The 13971-nt window shown below is 43.5% G+C and overlaps 1 pseudogene; it reads left to right on the forward strand.

The window, feature by feature from the left end:
• LOC119333709 overlaps positions 1 to 1994 on the forward strand; it is a 7919-nt pseudogene extending 5925 nt beyond the window's left edge.
• Positions 1995 to 13971: the final 11977 nt, after the last annotated feature.

The raw sequence follows: 13971 nt of genomic DNA on the forward strand, positions 1-13971 counted from the left end.
AGGGCGCGCGTCCGCCCGCGCCGTACGAACCCGAACGGGTCACGGCGTTCGCGGAGAGAGACCACCCCTCCACCGCACTCTGTTGTGCCTGCAGCGCCTCGAAGGACAGAACCAATGAGTAAAAACTGGAGTAGGGCATGGGTGCGTTACTCATGCCCAAGGAGGCGGCGATGGAGTTGTAGGCGGAGCCGAGGCCGGTAAGGATGTGATCGATAAGCTCATCATCACGGATCGGAGAGCCGGCGGCGGCCATAGTGTCGGCCAGGGCCTTCATCTTGTGCATGTATTCCGCGGCAGACAGATCGTCCTTCCTCAGCGACTGAAGTTGCCGCCGGATGTGGCGGACATTGGCGCGACTCTGGGCGCCGAACATGGCGGCGACGGCTGTCCACACCGCATGCGCCGACTCGCAGCCAATAAGTTGGCATGCAATATCCTCATCCATGGAGGTGAGAAGAAGCCCCTTCACGCGCTGATCTTGAACCCACCATTGGTGGTACTCCGGGTTGGCGACGGTGGTAGCAGCGTCACCGGTGCCGACAACGAGTGTTTTAGCCGGTGCCGCCTTGGTGCCATCGAGGTGTCCATGGAGGTTGGCACCGGCAAGAACGGTGCTGGTGATGCCCCCCAGAGCATGAAGTTATGGCGACCGAGACGGACGGAGATCGTCGGGACGGCGAGCGCGGCAGGGATCGAGGCGACGGGAGAAGAGATGATGGTGACGCTAGTTTGGGCGACGGACATAGCGGCGGACGACATCACAGCGGCGGCGCGGACGGAACAGCGCGCGGCGGCAGCGGAGCAAGTCCCGGAAGATGGCTCGCGTGGCAAGTGCGATCGGAAGCGGCGGCGCGGTTAGATGTCACGCGCGGCAACAGCAGCGGGTGGATGGATGCTGATGGATAGCTAGCTACGCGGCGCTGATGGATGGCTAGCTAGCTTGCAATCGGAAGCAGCGGCTGCGCGGAGAGAGGTTCGGGCGGCGGCGACCCGACCTGGCTGATACTAAATTGAAACACAGGGTTCAAGGTTTTGCATGGATGGTTGACATCCAGTCTCACGTCTTAATATATAGATGATCATAATTATAATTACATACGTGTACAAGGACAATATACTAGACCCTATTTTACAGGCAACACGCTGTTTCCTGTGTTTCTAAGGTTGGCGATATGGGCACTGAGACTCTGAGAGGACTAAGAATAACTAGAGATGAACCTGACGAGTTTGAGTTCATGATGAACAACACAAAGGCAGTGGGTTTCAGCTACTTGCTGCCTAACCAGCAGACAGTATCCCTTGCAGCCACTGGTTGCTGCTCTTATAGCCGTGGCCATCACACTCTTGTGCTGCCTGAACTGGGATTATTCAGTGTATGCGGGGCTGACCCCCAATCAGAAGATCGCCAACGCCTTTTTCATGGCCGTGAACACAAGGAGGCAGGCAGGAGAGAATTCCATCGACTGCTCCCTAGTTGCTCCAGCAGATTTAATACTATTCATCACTATGATGTGTAAGTTCTGTGCCCTCTTAAGTTCTTGTTGCCAGGCAAACAACCGCAAAAACAATTAACGAAGTCTCTGTGCATTTTCAGGTGCATTCCGGCCTCGGCATCATTTCTCTCAATGTATGATGATGATGCGAGAGGCAGCGCACAACACAAGGATATAGCAAACAAGAGACACCTGTCACTAAATAGCATGTTGTTTTCTTTTCACCACTGGCCTGTAATGCTGCAGGCACCGAGAGGAGATCGCTTTCCACCGACCCTCTCAATTTCTCCACATTCAACATGATCTTCGAGGTCATAAGGTGATTAGCCAAACAAACAAAAATCCTCTGAAACTTTAGTACTCTCATAATTCTTCACGAACTGCTTCTGACTGAATCATTGTCTCTGCGTGTGCAGCGCAAACACGAACGTCGGGCTGTCCATGGGTTACAAAATTTTCTCCTTGTGTTCTTCCTCCGGGTGTAAACCTGCAAGAAAGTGATCCCAAATAATGCCTTTTAATGTGTAACTATATGCTTCTGTATCCTGCATCACAAAACAAAAGCCACAAATTACAGGGTGGCGGAGGTCACCAGCCGTGGCAGCAGCGGCGGCGACGGTGGCGCATGCCTCGGAGAAGAAGGCCGAATAACATCGCTGCCGGTGCCCTGCGGCACGCCGGAGCTCTCGCTTCGCCTCGCATCGGAGAAAATTATCATTTCCTTACCATGAGAAAGAGATTTGCAAACATTAAGTTACTAATTGAGTTGGGAAGCGGCTTTGACTTGACGTCATGTGGTGTTGGTGGAGAACTGGAGATCCCAGGGATTGCCCGGCTTTGTATCTGTCACTCGACCATGAATCGGATCCTGGAGGCACACTAGGCCAAAGTCGCCGGCGAGGAAATACGGGCTTTTGATGGTGAATATCGTGCCTTCAGGGAGCGAGACGAAGGCAGGATGCCACACAACGTCACGACCAAGTCAAGTGTGCCAATCTGTATGACCTACTCTAGCATAGGCCGGCCCCCGATGGCCGGAGAAGATCCTGTCTGGATCGCAGCTCCATCATGTGCACCTGCACTGCACCCCCTACCCGCCACGCCAACTATCATGAGTATCTCTCAGCAATGTACTTATATTTTTATGGATCAGAGAATGCAAGAGGATGATTCAGATGGTTCCACACGAGGAATTTAACCCACGCTAAGTGTGTTCGCACACGAACACGTCACCGTGTACCTCCAACGCCGAGGGTGATGCACCGCAGCTCACGTCGAAGGAGACCCGTCCGAAAGCGCGATACGCAAGCAATCCGGCGGGTGCTTTTGAGGACCCGAAACCCCACACACCCGGGAGGGACCCCGTTAGGGCTTGCGGCGGCTATGGGCTGCCCTAAGTCGACCTGATCGCCCCTAGGGCCTCGAGGTTCGCCGCCCTGCTAACGAAGAACGAACGAAGAACGAGGAAGAAGAAGAACAAGGGAGAGAGATAAAGGTAAAGGTAAAAAGATGATATATTGATAGATCGATTGTGTGTTGTTTCAATCGGCCGTCACCCCCAACATATATAAGAGGTGGCTGGACTCCCCGTATAAGCAAAGAATTTATCTAGGCTTTTCTTACAAGAAAATTACATCAATTCACGTCCAAAACCCTAGTCAAATTCGGACTGGTTTATCCGAACTTTTCAAAACTGTTCGGTTTAAACTGGCTGCACCTTGCGAGTCTTTTTTGCGGTGGTAAACGATCTCGGATGAAAACAAGCCCAAAAGCAATCTTGACCGTTTCGACGAGACGAACAACTTTCATGTTGAAGGTTTTTTGATCAGAGATCATCTTGAGGGTCAGATCGGTCTCGCAACACAGGCTATTTCCTCGCGCTACCCGTCAGACATGTGTCTGGTGGGGCGCGCCACATCTCGCCTCGTGACAGGGCTGCACTCCGATTGCTCTAACTTTTGCATAAGAACTCGGATTTGAATGATTTTTATATCAAAATCAATCGTTTCGACGAGACGAAGACAACCCGTGTAGATCATTTTTCCATCCGAGATCATCTAAATAACCTTTTGAGCCCATCTTCAACTTCTCATTGGATTGACTATCACAACTCTAACCCGACAAGTTTTCCATCCGAGTAAGCTTTCCACACCGGCAATGTTTCTACCCGGCAAGCTTTCACACCGGCAAGGTTTCACTCCAGCAAGGTTTGTACTCCGGCAAGGGTTCCTCCCTGACAAGGTTTCTTCCCCGGCAAGATTTCACACCGGCAAGCTTCCACACCGGCGATCTTTCTGTGCCGGCAAGCTTTCCACGCCGGCAAGCCTTCACACCGGCAAGCTTTCACACCGGCAAGATTTTACCCCGACAAGGTTTTCGCCCCGGCATGCTGCTTTATGATCGCGCCACTTTTGAGCGTCAACACATGCCCCCCCTGTTTTTCGGCAAAGCTAGCGTGCCGAAAAATACTTGTATCAAGTTTGTTCTAAGGACGATGTCAACACTCCATCGGCCATTTATATGTTCTTAGGACGATAAGTATATATCGGCCATGTCTTGTGTGAACTTTCTGATGCAAACTTGGGCGAATCCTTCTCAGCTTCATTAACAATCCGGTGATAAAGTTCCATAGATATGTATCTCAATGTCATCCTCCGAACCATATTGTTCACCCTTTTGCTAGGATTTTATAGACAATCAACAATAAACTTTCTCCAATCCTTACTTTCGCCTGTATAAAAATTTCATTAGTGGCCGAAGTTGTGGACTTCGGTTTGGCCTTACCTATGTTGACGAGACTAAGCATCGGCTATTGAGAGAAATGCAATACAACATGATGGACATGGTAGCCGGATGCTTTCTATGCCAACTCTCTCCAATTGTCATGTCTAAATATATGAACAATTTTAATGCAACTCAAGGTAAATTCTTCATCTAGACATAACCCAAGATAAACTATAAGTGATTCGTCAAAACACATTGATAACCCTTGGATATTTGTTGCACTACTCATAACGAATCACCAAAAGCCTCAATATGTATAGCACCTATAGCAAGTAAAAGAGTCAATCCGAATAACAATGCATATTCGGCCTTGATTAATCGTGCATAAAAATATTCTAAGCAGCACGAAGCTTAAAAAAATAGTACCATAAAGAAATATATAAACAACACCAACACTTTGGCCATTGCTATGAATTGAACCATCAAAACATAATCTCCATAGTACTAGAGAGACAAGGCTAATATTAATATTATGCATGACACTAATCCGATGTTCAGTAACAAAATCAACTATGATTTGGCCTCTTATAGATCTCAAAGATGCATAAGCCAAATCATATCCAAACAAAGTATAAGCCCACCAACAAATTCTGCAGCTATGAATTGGTCTATGCAGCATATATTCAATGACAGCAGTCATGATGTCTCAACTCCATTCAATTATAATATAGGCATACATATAAATTTTCATGAGCACGTACCTTGTCTCGTTCTCCAATCAAACTAAGGACGATATTAGAATACTACACCGGCCATGCATTGACATACTCTTAGGACGATAGATAAATATCATCGGCCATTACCATGTAAACTTCATTCAAAGCACATATAGCCAAAATAAACAAATGAAATGACAAATCAAGTATTTCGGCCCTTTGGATCAGCAACAAACTTGTAGCTAATCAAATGTATAGTGACTTGGTAATACCCTTTCATGACGTAAGAAATTATATTGCATCCATGGATTAAAATAAGCCCATTGAGGGTTACCAATCATACCTGATGACGAATTCCATGGCATATGCGTTAATGGCATAGTTGAAGAATATGGATAATGTGTAGACCAAAGATGTTGAAACCTTCGGCTTAGTCCTTCATAGTTTTTACTCTTTTCCTTCTTCACTTTTGCCGCACTTCTTATAATGGAGGTTTGCACATAATTCTTATTTTGAGCACTTCCTTTGGGAACCCATGCCATGTTCCTTTCTTCAAGTTCTTGTGCACTAAGTTTGTGTAATTCTCTCTTTTGCCAATACGATAAGCCGAGTGGGCATCTCGGCTGTGATTCTGTTTTGACCAATGGCAATTCCTTTTTGGTCTTGTGCACTCTCAACTTCTTTTCTTCAGATTTGGTACTTTGACTCTTAATAATTGGTTGCTTCATCTCATTGCCTTTTGTAGCCAATGTCAACACTTTAATTGGCTCTTTATTATTTGAGATCAAATCTGAAGTAGCACACTTACGACCATCTCTTTTCACGTGGTAGACTTGCTTGACCACCTCTTTTTTCATCCATGGTGTCCGGACCGATTCCTTATAATTGAAACGGTCTTTAACGTTTGACTGTTCAAATGTTGATCTTCTCGGAGCTGCATAATATTTGTGAGATGGTCTAAAATAAGATGGAGAATGTGCCCTTGTATCATACCTGTCCCATGATGAATATGGATCTACATGAGCATAGGGAGGCATCCACGACATTGGCATTGGCGGCCAAAAATAAGGATATGAATATGTTGCATTGAAACTCTCACTTTGCCAATACCGATCCTCATATTTGCGCTTTGGGGTGATCTTGATTTCTTTGCATGATTAGGCCGATAAGCATTCTTCTCTTCACTCTTCTTTTGATATTTCTCCAATAGTTCAGCGAAGGTGATTTTTGATCTTTTACACTTGCGCTTATTTCGGCCTTTGTTTTCTTTTGGTTTGCTTTCATCGATCGTTGGATTTGCTTGCTGCCCCCCAGTCCTTGGCGTCTCCATTGTAGTTTCGATAGAATTCTTGCCCTCAAGATTATGTTCATTATGCTCTTCGACAACTTCTTTACTTGAAAGCTTGATCCCATCACCTGCAGTTTTTACCTTCTCTTCAAATAGATTGGCTTGAAGCAGCCGATGCAAAAACTTTCTACCATCGGGACCAATCGGAATAGACTGGTCATCTCTTGGTGTCTCAACAAATTTCAATCGTCCTTTATCAATGGCCGATTTAACTATTTGACGAAACATGTTACAATCCTCAAAATTATGCTTGGACGAATCATGCAACTTACAATACATTCGTCCCTGGACAGATGGCTCAACATGGTGATCAAGAGTTCTAATATAATTATTCCTCAACAACAAATCAAAGATTTGATCAGACATGTTTGAATTAAAGGCAAACCTTTCATTTTCTAGCCGATCTTGCTGTGAGAATGGCTTCGGAATTAAGCAAACGAATGGTTCAGATTTTGCACCACACCATTCGGCTATGCATTGTGTTTTGCACTCTATTTCCGATGTCTTTGGGTAAGATATTATACTAGCATCGATTTTCTCAACAGAATTTAACATTGGATTTAAATTTCTAAAACGAAAATAGTTAGAACATACATGTCTTAATTGAGACCAAGTGCAAGCCAAGTATGAAATAAGCAAAGCTACCCAAATAGATATGAACTTTAGATAAAGCAACGGGGAAAGCTTTGGCTGTAATAATAAGTCACTATCGGTCTTTATAAATGGCGCAATGGGTTGACCGATATGTTCCATAACAATTTTATTGCTAACAAGTAAATTACCCTTCTTCATTGGTCTTTCAAAATTACTTAAGAGGGTTTTTTTGATGGATGCATCAACAATAAAGTTTAGACAAAATCTGAAAATAGGTAAATTACTTGCTAAACATACCTCTTCAAATATGTTGGGAGAGCATGATAGTGGTGTGTCTTGAACAATATCTTGCTTCATCTTTGGGTGGCTCCCCAACGCCTTTTCATCATCTTTTTCTTTATTCCGTGAATCATTACCTTGAAGATCCTTATCAGCCGAACTTTGTTTGGCTACCTGCTCTTGTCCTTGAGGCTTGTCAATTTCTATGGCACAGAACTCATAGGGCAGGAAGTAGGTTCCATTAACTTCAGAAAAATCAAGCACGGTTGTTTTGCTATGCTTGCCATGCCCTTTCTCAATAATGCTTGCCTCTTTGGATTTGATGGATTCGGAATATATGCTACTTGATTCAGCTTTTTCAACCGAAGCACTTTCAAGTTCCAAATCATCCTTCTTTTCATTGATAATACCAATTGGCAAACCTTCTTTTATCTGAGCCAATTCTTTTTCTATTTGTTTCTGACGGCGAGCGACAAAGTTGGCTTTAAGCTTTTTCTCAATTTCAGCCCACTCCGGATACGATTGCCCCCCAATGCTTTTAGATTCTTTCGGCAATGACACGCGGTTGTTGCCGAAATTATGCAATAGTGGGGGTGTATAATATGATGTAGTACTAGGTGAAGGCATATGCATTGTTGTAAAACCATATTTGCTCGCCAATTTTATCAATTGGCAAAGATTCATCTTCTTGCAAAACTCTAGCTTTTATTGCGACATAATCAGGAAATAGCTCCTTTTCATGTTGTTCAAGGCAAAGAGCACTAATCCTCTTATTTTGGGCTAAACTCTTCAATGCAGCCACCACTACCTCATCTTCTACAATATTTAGCACAACCGCTCCCGTAAAATTTATATTTATTCAGCTATGATCAGAAAGGTGTGAAGCCGAATTATGAGCATCTACAGTTGTGTATGGTGCCGAAAAATTACTAACATGAGGTGTAGCATATGATGGTTGAGAGTAACTGGCCGAATAGCTAGTAGTAGCATGGCCAATTCTCCCATCCATCGGCAAGGTTGGATTCACATACTGCAAATTAGTTGCCGATGAATAAAAAGGTGAAACACTTTCTTCTATGCTATTGGAAATTTTAACATGAGGTGTTTCAAATTGATTAACCGAACCCATCATGTTGTTCATCGGTATATGGATTTGTGGGTTGCCGATGCATGAGAGTTATGATACATAGGTTGTATGTTACTAGTATCATAAGAAGTTGAAACATATAAATTACTTTGAATCGGCCTATGCACGTAATTAGATGCATTATTGAAAAAACTAGGGCTGGCCGATAGAGTATAATCATTGAACGATCTAGTAACAACATATGAATTATTTGCATCTATAGTAGGGAATTGGGTATTCATATTACCTTTGTAGATTGCAAACCCTAGATGACGATCTCTTCGTAGCAAGAACGGGCCGGAGACCATTCAAAGTTTCGTCCCCAGCGGAGTCGCCAAAATGTGTGTTCGCACACGAACACGTCACCGTATACCTCCAACGCCGAGGGTGATGCACCGCAGCTCACGTCGAAGAAGACCCGTCCGGAAGCGCGGTACGCAAGCAATCCGGCGGGTGCTTTTGAGGACCCGAAACCCCACACACCCGGGAGGGACCCCGTTAGGGCTTGCGGCGACTATGGGCTGCCCTAGGTCGACCTGATCGCCCCTAGGGCCTCGAGGTTCGCCGCCCTGCTAACGAAGAACGAACGAAGAACGAGGAAGAAGAAGAACAAGGGAGAAAGATAAAGGTAAAGGTAAAAAGATGATATATTGATAGATCGATTGTGTGTTGTTTCAATCGGCCGTCACCCCAACATATATAAGAGGCGGCTGGACTTCCCGTACAAGAAAAGAATTTATCTAGGCTTTCCTTACAAAAAAATTACATCAATTCACGTCCAAAACCCTAGTCAAATTCGGACTGGTTTATCCAAACTTTCCAAAACTGTTCGGTTTAAACTGGCTGCACCTTGCGAGTCTTTTTTGCGGTGGTAAACGATCTCGGATGAAAACAAGCCCAAAAGCAATCCTGACCGTTTCGACGAGACGAAGAACTTTCATGTTGAAGGTTTTTTGATCAGAGATCATCTTGATGGTCAGATCGGTCTCGCAACACAGGCTATTTCCTCGCGCTACCCGTCAGACATGTGTCTGGTGGGGCGCACCACATCTCGCCTCGTGACAGGGCTGCACTCCGATTGCTCTAACTTTTACATACGAACTCGGATTTGAACGATTTTTATATCAAAATTGATCGTTTCGACGAGACGAAGACAACCCGTGTAGATCATTTTTCCATCCGAGATCATCTGAATAACCTTTTGAGCCAATCTTCAACTTCTCGTTCGATTGACTATCACAGCCTCCAACCCGGCAAGTTTTCCATCCGAGTAAGCTTTCCACACCGGCAATGTTTCTACCCGGCAAGCTTTCACACCGGCAAGGTTTCACTCCGGCAAGGGTTCCTCCCTGACAAGGTTTCTCCCCCGGCAAGATTTCACACCGGCAAGCTTCCACACCGGCGATCTTTCTATGCCGGCAAGCTTTCCACGCCGGCAAGCCTTCACACCGGCAAGCTTTCACACCGGCAAGATTTTACCCCGGCAAGGTTTTCGCCCCGGCATGCTGCTTTATGATCGTGCCACTTTTGAGCGTCAACACTAAGGCTCTCTATTAAAGAGGTAATACGCTACTCATGTTGGATGTTTATCTGGCCTCATGTCAGGAATGTGAGAGTACAATGGAAAAGTAAGGAACGGGATCAAATTTTATGCCAGATGTCCTTGTGAAACAGCTTTCGCCTCGCTTAATTCAAAAATTGTTCGTAACACAAAATGTTTTATTGATTCATAAAATGTTTGCTGATTCCAAAAATGATCCTGCATTTTAAAAAATGTTCGTAAATTTCAAAATTTGTTCCACCAATTTCCAAAAAAATGTTCGTCGATTCTAGAAATGATCGCCTATTCAAGAAAAATATTTTTTTTTAAATTCCACATTTTTTTGCAAATAGTATAGAATGTTCATGATTTTAGAAAATCTGTAAAATTGTTCACGAATTTGAAAAATGTTCACGAGATTAAAAAAATATTCATGATTTTCAAAAATTGTTCATGATTAAATGAAAATGAGAGTGATAGTGTATCTCGGTGATGCAACAAAATGTGGTCATGGCCATTGGAGATTATTTTTTTTTCACCCGCTGCAACACACGGGCCATTTTGCTAGATAGCTCAAGAGTGTTTGCTCCTTCAACAATGGTGAAATATTCTTAGGACTCTCTTGGTGTGACGGCATCCATTATCGTCTGGACAGACACAGGTGAGTATGTCACGGAGATGCCGGAACAGAATAACGAGAAAGAAAAAAAATGGCAACCTGTTTTTTAAATCATTTTGTATTTTTCCTCTTCTTTTTTCCACTTTAAATAATTTGAGACTAAAACAAATCCGATTTTTTTTCAAAAATGAGAATTTTAAAATACAATGTTTAATAATTCATACATTTTTCTGGAATCAGAAAATATTCGCATATTCAAAAAAAATGTTCATAATTTTTAAAACAAATGTTCCGAAATTTATAAAATGTTCATGTTGTTTCTAATAAAGTTACTGTATTAAAATATTTTAATGAAATAGAACAAAAATAATCTAATAAAAAATATTCATGAATTGAAAAAATCCTACAATTTTGAAAACTGTTTGTGACTTACAAAAACGTTTATTTATTCATAAAATGTTCGATGATTGAAAAATGATCATGTATTTCAAAAAGTATTCGTTAAAGCAAGAAAAATGTTCATAAATTTCAAAATGGTTCCACCAGTTTCCAAGAAAATGTTCGTCAATTCTAGAAATGTTTGTCTATTCAAGATTTTTTTTTAAATGTTCATAGTTCTTAAAAAACGTTGCAATATTATAAAATGTTCATAAATCCGAAAAATGTCCATCATTGTAGAAAATGTTCGAAAATCTGTAAAAATGTCCATGAATTTGAAAATGTTAATGATTTCATATATTTTATGAGTTTTAAAAAATGTTCATGAATTTCAAAATTTGTTCATGATTTTCACAAAAATGAGGATGCTTGTGTACCTTGGTGATGCATCAAAATATGGGCATGACCATCAGAGATTATGATTTTTTTTCTCCCGTTGCGATGCACGAGCCGTTTTGCTAAAGTAACACACCAAAGTACACGTGTGAATGATACAATGTGGTGAGGAGGCCCTCTTAGCAAGCAGATCAAAAGATACAACACAAAAGCCTATACCTAGCCTAACACCTCACTGAGGCCTAATTTGACGACACCTGAGCTCCACGACGACGCCCCTAGGAGGGTGACATCACGAAGCATCATCGCTGCCAATTTCGAGAAAACGGACAAATGCTTTCACCCGGAGCCCTCACACAAGGACGACACCCTCGATGACGACTTCAGTAAGCAAGAGGAACCCATGGGCGCCACCGTCATGGCCGCCAAAGAGCACGAAGCTTTTGCTCAGAAACTTGCTTATACCACTAAGGGGTACCACGGTAACCACCACAATGAGGGCCAGCCCATCCACACCAGATCTGGGCACCACCAAAGCATGCTAGAACCTCCCTTCACTACACCCCTTGCGGCCAACAAGACCAAGAGATGGAGCCACCACCTCCACCATGGAGCCTGCCGAAAAGTCACCCATGCAGCCCGCCCTCCGATGCTGCCGCCCCGAGATCCTCACACGGTTGCCAGCAAACCAATCCATAAGACACTTCCTTGACGAGCACAATGGGGGACAAGAGCACATGCGGGGAGCAACCAATCCCCGAGGGGAACAAGTCCAACCCCTCCATTGGTGGCCAACCCACACCACATGCCATCTACCAGTCAGCACTACCGAGAGGGCTGGGCGCCACCCCATTAGATCTGGCAACTCCAGATCCAGACGGGGCGATCCCTTGTGGTAGCCGGCACCTCCGGTCACCCGGTGATAGGTGGTACCTCCGATCCACCTCCGTCAGCAAGTGATGATGTACTCTGTGTAAATAGAGTAATTTTGTATTGTGAAATTTGTTCGTTCGTCATAGATTCTTGGAACAAAGTGTTGATGTATACTGTGGTGTGGTGTTCTCATTGTTGTGCTCTGCACTTGGACTATTGGTTCCGAATATCCAATTTTGCGCCCGGGCCCATCCGCACCCGGTCAAGAAACAATTCATAAAAAAATTAAAACAATTAAATAAATCCAATTTTTTATGGAAGGTAGATAATTTGGTGTGTGAGGTGCGCTCCATATTTCAGAGCATTTGGACATTTGAGTAGCTCTCAGCAAAAAGACAAATTAGGTCAGAACAATATATGAACAATACACTATTTAACAGACCCTAAATTTGTCTTTTTTGCCGAGAGCTACTCAGATGTCCAAATGTTTTGAAATTTGGGGCGGACATCACGCACCGAATTATCTACAATGCCAATTTTTTTTGAAAGTTTTTGAATTTTTCTAGTATTTGTTTTGATTTTTTTACTTAGCACAGGTGCAGATGATCCTGGGAGCCAAAACGCCTCACTCTATTGGTTTAGGTTATTTTAATAAACAAAATTCTTTGTCGTCTGTGATTTTTGAGGATGACAGCAAAGACAAATTCTTGCTGACAACAACGACACTTTTCTTTGCCGTCTGTTATTTTTAAGGCAGACTGTAAATCTATAGTTGACTTACGGAAAAATCTTTGCCGTCTGCCCGATGAAAAGCTAATGACAAAGTATTCTTTGCCAATTAGGCTTTGCCGACACACTTTGCCGTCAACCATCTGGCGGCAAATTTTTTGCCGTCTGTAATACTGTCTTTGCCGTATGTAGAAGCCTAACAACAAACTAGCTGTTTTCCATAGTGGACAGGGCGATCCCTTGTGGTAGCCGGCACCTCCAGTCACCCGGTGATAGGCGGTACCTTCGATCCACCTCCGTCAGCTCCATGTGGCATGTTTCGCCACTATCGCCCCACCACTGAGGCCAAAGCGCCAACCTGCAATGCCCCGCCACGATGTACCGACGGAATAAGATTGTCACCGCGAACCCGACACTATTGTATAGGCACCGCCGCCGCCATGTTGTTGCCTCCTCCAGGTGGAAGCCATGGAGAATGCCACTCACACCGCAGCCCTAGTAGGAGTTGAAGCGCGCTTTGGGCACGCGCCCAGCCTACTGGCCTGAGTAAGTTTCTCTGTCTCTCTCGTTCTTTTATTTAATTCTTTCTGTTTTCTTTTTTCTAACTCTGTTTTTGATGTGATTTTCAAACCATATCAGATTTGTTGATTTTGAAAGTTATTGTGTGGAATAAATGGAATATTCTAGAGCCCCACAAAAAAATTCATTTTTGGAACAATAAAACTATTTATAGTCATTTATAGTTCCAATTCAAATATTTGGTGGTTAAATTAAATCCCTAAATAAATCCTTAAAAATATGTATCATTTTTGTTGTACTTTTCATCTTATGCCAAAAATGATGGATATAGATGAAGGGCATTTTGGGTTCATTGATAAAATTTGATGTTCGACCTAGTTGATCTGATTTAATGCTAGGGTTTGATCATTACCCATTTCAAGTTTAAGATAAATTTAAACATGATGCAACATGGAAATGCTAGCCTAGGTGCATTACCAGGCTAGGGATGTGACAAGAGGCGAGGAAGGTATTCATACAACAATAACGGTACAATATTGAAGTCTTCCTCAATTGGACTAAAGATGGGCGGGCAATCATCCAGAAGCATTGGCCTAAAGTTGCAAGGACCTTCAACATCCTTGAAGGCTCAACATTC

The sequence above is a fragment of the Triticum dicoccoides genome, chromosome 7A (genome assembly GCF_002162155.2).
Source record: "Triticum dicoccoides isolate Atlit2015 ecotype Zavitan chromosome 7A, WEW_v2.0, whole genome shotgun sequence".
NCBI classification, from domain to species: Eukaryota; Viridiplantae; Streptophyta; class Magnoliopsida; order Poales; family Poaceae; genus Triticum; species Triticum dicoccoides.